The sequence below is a fragment of the Magallana gigas genome, chromosome 4, assembly GCF_963853765.1.
Source record: "Magallana gigas chromosome 4, xbMagGiga1.1, whole genome shotgun sequence".
NCBI lineage: Eukaryota > Metazoa > Mollusca > Bivalvia > Ostreida > Ostreidae > Magallana > Magallana gigas.
This window is the reverse complement of record NC_088856.1, coordinates 53,250,885-53,256,884: the sequence shown is the minus strand read 5'-3', so window position 1 is coordinate 53,256,884 and position 6,000 is coordinate 53,250,885.

The following is a 6,000-nucleotide window of genomic DNA, read 5'->3' as shown; positions in this document are numbered from 1 at the left end:
TTGCTGAGTTACTAGTTTGTATAATTGATGATAGGCGGGATGTGAACATTATGAAATAGTCCCCTTAGTTTAATTTCTTGAAGAAATTAAACGAACATGACATAATTAAAATGAACCCTGACAGGGGATACAATATATAACGGAAGGGTGTTGATCAAGGAAATAATTGATAGTAAAAATGAAAGAGAAAACCAATTGGCTATTGGAATTTTGAGTCAGCTTTATAAGCCCAAGAGCATGACTATAAGGGCCACAAGAAACGGGGCTACGTTAGATGTATGGAACAAGTCTTATCAGATTGGATATAAAAAAGCTATGGTTTATTAAAGTTATTTAATGCATGACGGATTTAAGATCGAACTTGCGACTGAGATGTAGATATCTACAATGATTTTCAACGCACAGACTATTTATGAAAGTACAGTTTTAGCCTTTGTTTTACCAAAATCTACTACTAGATGTTCACGTTAATATATAGTACTTTAGTTGAAACATTTATCGATGAAAATTGAGTTGCCTTAAAAAGTGGACTGTAGGTGCTTTTGACAATTCAAATCCCAAGGTAGTCGCAATGGGTCCCAAGGATGCCACAATCATTGTGCCTGCTAGCGCTGCCTAATCCATTTCAATATATCATATTAAAAAAAATATTGTTTAAATAGACAAATATAAATAAAGTACGGCACCCGTGAAAAAATCTAAACCTTAACCTTATAATGAATTAACTATTCTGAATTTTAAAAAAATGATGGTATTCAATTTTTATCGTCTAGACAGAACCTCAAAGATTATATTTGTTATGCACGGATCCGGAATATTTTTTTGGGGGGATGGGGGTGGGGATGTTGCAAATAAATAATTGTGTTTTCGGGGGGGGGGGGGGGGGGGGGGGGTCGAGGCCTTTTTTCGGTAAATTAACAATGTGGATTTATAGAATTTGAATTTTTCAGGAGTGGGGGGAGGGGTTCGTACCTCCAGAACATAATTCTTGATCCGCTCATTTTTGTGCTCCATGTTTGTAGAGTTGTACCCCCCTCCCTCCCCATAAAACGAATAAAAAAGAGCAATTTCCCGTTAATGTTGCTAGTTGCTTTGCTATCTGATGACTTGGAGTAGATTGGAACCACAAACAAAAAGCGCTCATTGATTAGGGCTTGTCATTGAAATGTGTAAACAAACGTTAATACCTGTAAATCAGACGGGGAGAGTCGACAGTTCTCTATCTTTCAAATTTCAAGTTATGTTTTCTGAAAAATGTGACTTGTGTTTGCATTGTCGTTTATTTTCCTTTTTGAAGAGATTGTAACATGAAAGCTACTTTAGTTTAAAAATTGTTGATTTTCTTGTCATAATACACACTTATCCTTTTCATGCGTTCATTTAAAAATGTTGCGTTTTGGAAGAAATTTTCGATTTTGTATTTTTCTTGTTAGGCCTATTATATCATATATAGGATATCTAACGAAAGGAGGGGGGGGGGGGGATAGCACACTTTTTGATGTATGAATACACTCGAACTCGAACACTCCCCCTCAATACACATGTCCGCTCTGTTAACAAAGTCGTGCTTTTCTCTATTCATGATTTCCTATCATCTACTCTATCAATGGCTGAACTTGAACCACTTGTGAAGACAATTAGTCCACTTCTTGCTACTGAAAGGACATTTCTTCTGTAAGGTGATTTTTTCTGGGTTGGTCTTTTATATTGTCAATTTCCTTTTGATTAAAATTTTTGTCTTTCCTGTTGCCAACTACTGACAGATTTTTTTTGGCGTAAAATTTCGTTTTTTTTTCTAAAGGTGTTTTTTTTTTACTTTTATTGGTTAGGAATTTTATTGAACTGCTGAATTGTTTTCAACAATAAAATCACATGACAATGTGATTGTAAAACAATGTAGGCGGTTTGTTTGCTTGAAATAGGAATTTTTGCGTGACAAAAATATTTCTAATGTGTCATACTAGTAATTTTGATTAGGGGCGTAAACATGTGTGTAAAAATTGCATTAAATGTGTGGGTTTGAATGAGTTGCACATTTAGATTTGAACTTTTAAAGATAAGTAATTAAGAAGTTTTGATAGTTTTTTTAAGTATCGGGCGCCCAGTAAAATATCAAGTGTTTATTTTTTCAGATCCGTGAGTAATAGGTGGCATAATTGCAAAAACAAACAATTACTTATTATAATTTGAAAAGTATGCGATACTAGTGACTCCCACCCTAACATATTTTCTAAACGAATTCACTTGAATAGTATAAGGCCCCCCAAAAAATGAAATAAAAAATGTTTTTTAATTCGCATTAGATATGGAAGAAGATCGGTATTTAGTCTTTTATCTATATAGCTTAAAGTACAAACAAATGAATGGCCAGTCATACCTCACTAGACAATGGCACTGTCAATCAAAAGGCGCCAAAATGTTCAATCCGCTCCTTTTTGTTGCATGCGTTTATTGTCCTTGATTTGCTCATGAAGTTCGTTTTATCTGGCAGAAAGTTTGAGTTTTAGAATGTTCAAAGCTTGGGATTAAAAAAAATTCGTTTCGGAACATGCGTTTTGCACTGAACCTTTGTAGAACGTGTCGGCCTACGTCCTTTTACGTTCGTTGATTTTCCTTAACGTCCTTTGATGTTTGTTGACGTCAGTTGATGTTTATTGATGTCCATTTTGTTTGTTGAAGATCGTTGACCTTTGTTGATATTCGGTGACGTCTGTTGACGTCCATTGACATTCGTTGGTGTTTGTTAACGATCTTGGCGTTTGTTGATTTCCTTTGGTGTTCGTTGACCTATGTTGATGTTCGTCATGTTCGTTGACTACCATTGACGTATGTTGATGTTTGTTGACAAAATTGAATGTTCGTTAATCTCCGTCGATGTCCGTTGACGTCTGTTGATGTTCGGTGATGTACGATGATGTTTGTTGACGTTCGTTGATGTCCTTTGATGTTTGATGATGTTTAATGATGTTCGTTTACGTTCATTGATGTTCCTTGACATCTGTTGACAAGGATTGAAGTTCGTTGATGTCTGTTGTAGACCATTGATATACGTTAATGTTTGTTTACGTCCGTTAATGTTTGTGAACGTCCGTTTACGTATGTTGATGTCTGTTGATGCATGTCTGTTTACGTATGTTGATGTCCGTTTACGTATGTTGATGTCTGTTGTAGACCATTGACATACGTTAATGTTTGTTGACGTCTGTTAATGTTTATAAATGTTTGTTGACGTCCGTTGACGTCCCCCAATGTCCGTTGATGTCCGTTGACCACCGTTGATGTCCGAGGGACCTGTGTGGCACACTTTTGATATACTACCGATCATAAAATGGTTATCTTGACTAGATATGGCGTAACCAGTTCACAATAGTTACATAATATACATGTAGTCTGGCGGTTGTAAACCGAATTATAGCCGAATTCCTCATGTGTTGCATATTTTTTGTTTGATTGTTTGTTGTTTTTTTTAGGTCCGTTGGTTGACCGTTTCTTGTTCGACACGTTTCCTGTAATTTTTCGGCTATTTCCATCTTAAAGACTCAAGATTAAAACAATTACTCCGAGATAATAATCTTTTTATTTGGCAATGGAATTAGAGAGTCACTTGATTACTTTTAAAGCTGCTTATAATAAGTAATAAAAATATTATTAAAGTCGCTAGAAATAATAAATATATTGATTCTTTATTACAAAATCATTACTTCCAAATGATGTAATTTTTTGGCATTATGACATAAATTAGACGAGACTCAATGTTTTCTGTAAATATGTCAAAATGTCAACTTCAGATGTGGCTTTTGATTTGAAAACGACGACCACATTCAAAGACCGCCGAACAAGTTTCAAGTGCTTACATTCCCAATGTAAAATATATATCAACATCATTGTGTTTTTGTCTCATTCCTCGAATGCGACCATCGTCACCCTCAGATACACGAATAAAAGAGGGAGAAAATGCTAATCTCTGACTTTCTGAGAGGAGAACCAGACATTGTTCTTGTTAATAATTTTTTACCAACTAAATAATATAGTTGTTTTCTATATGTTTATTGACATTTTAAAATTTTTCACAAATATCATTTGGCCATTAAAGTTTAGATCTATAAGAAAGAGCTTCCTCAGATTTTTCAGATTCAAGTTTGTTCAAATCATGATCCCCGAGAGTAGAGTTGGGCCACAATGAAAGGGGTGGGGATTGAAGTTTTACATATTTAGCGAAAATATTTTTGAAAATTCTTCTGGGGTAAAAACTTTTCTCAGTACTTTGTAAGAAAATCTTTGAAAACCTTCTTTTCAAAAATCATTCGGCCGGAAAAATTGAATTTCATGTTAAAGCATCTTCACATGATGTAGATTCAGGTCTGCTCAAATCCTGATCCCAGGGGGTAGGGCGGAGCCAGAATGGGGGTTAAAATTTTACATAGGAATATGTACGGGAGAACGTTTAAAAACCTTCTTCTCAAAAACCAATTAGCCAGAAAAATGTAACCTATCGGGAGCATCGATCCTAAGGTAATGTAGATTCAAGTTTGTTCAAATCATGATCCCTAGAGGAAGGGTTGGGCAACAATGGGGTGGGGTACAAATTTGTACATAGGAATATACAATGTATAAGGTTAAATTTTCAAAAATCTTCATTTCGTATACATTAAGTTACATCACCAAAGTGATTCTACATGTATAAGCTACTTATATTAACAAATAATGCTAATATGGAATGGTATACAAAAGTCATGTATAAAAAGGTCTTTCACTTCTTGTTTTTCATCTTTTAGTTTTTGGGCCAATGACGTAAATGCTATGTACAAAGTGTAAGTTGTACATACATGTACAAAGAGCTACTGTATCAAATTTTAAAAATATAAGTGGGTTAAATAAAAACCCTTTTGTTTTAGTGTAATTAAATTAAATGTCAAAAAACAGAAGATGTTCATGTTATATTGGAAGGTAACTATGCTGAAGGCAACATATATAATGGTTTTCTATATATTACATTTGACGCAATATATCTTGATTACCGATTGTGAGATTCCACGCAACTTATTCCGCCATTTCTTAAACTTTTAAAGTTACGCATTAATTTAAGTTAATTCCGCAAAGGCAGTTTTTTTATTTATTTAAAAAAGTCCGTAATAGGGATATTAAAGTATATATAGGTGATTGTTGCTGCTAAATAATATACTAAATATATTTTTTTTTAGAGTTAGGTGGGGGCGTATTACTGAATCAATGACCACGTGCATATTACATAATACACTTGTGGTTTTTTTTTCAAGCTCTATAATCTGACTTGCGACTCAAGATCACGTGATTCGTAGAAGTTGTTTCGACCTTATCTTTGATTCTCACTTTGATGGTGCAAAACTTAAATAATGAGTGAAGCAATCATCAGGCCCCTTTCTGACACATGAGGGTGGTTCAATTATAGGTTTTCTATTTCGATCAGTTGATTTCCTCCTTTTTTCAAGTACAAGACTCAAATTACCAATTATTAGCAATTTGTTTACACATCCTCTAGATGCTGAACACCGCGTTATTAAATCTTTTTATTGTATATTTCACGTGTTTAAGGCAAAAGTGATTAATATACTCAAAATGAATTATAGTAGTTATACCGATGCTGAAAACTTTCCCTTGTCATGGCACTGACCAAATGGGATATTTTTCATCTCACAGAGAGAGAGAGAGAGAGAGAGAGAGAGAGAGAGAGAGAGAGAGAGAGAGAGAGAGAGAGAGAGAGAGAGGGGGGGAGATGGGGGGGGGGGGGGGGTAGAGAGATATTTTGGGATTTATCATTTCTCTAAGAATCACCTAACCTTTAATATTGGTTTCTCAGACCTTTTCTATATATATTCTGGCACTCTTACCATACCAAATCAGTAAAGTGACAAAAATTATCTCTAAATTACCTTACTGCTAAATTTTTTTATCTGCGGCTTCGGTGTTTTAGATACTGAACAATGAAATGTTTTTCCAAACAAAAAACTGAGTGAAAGAGAG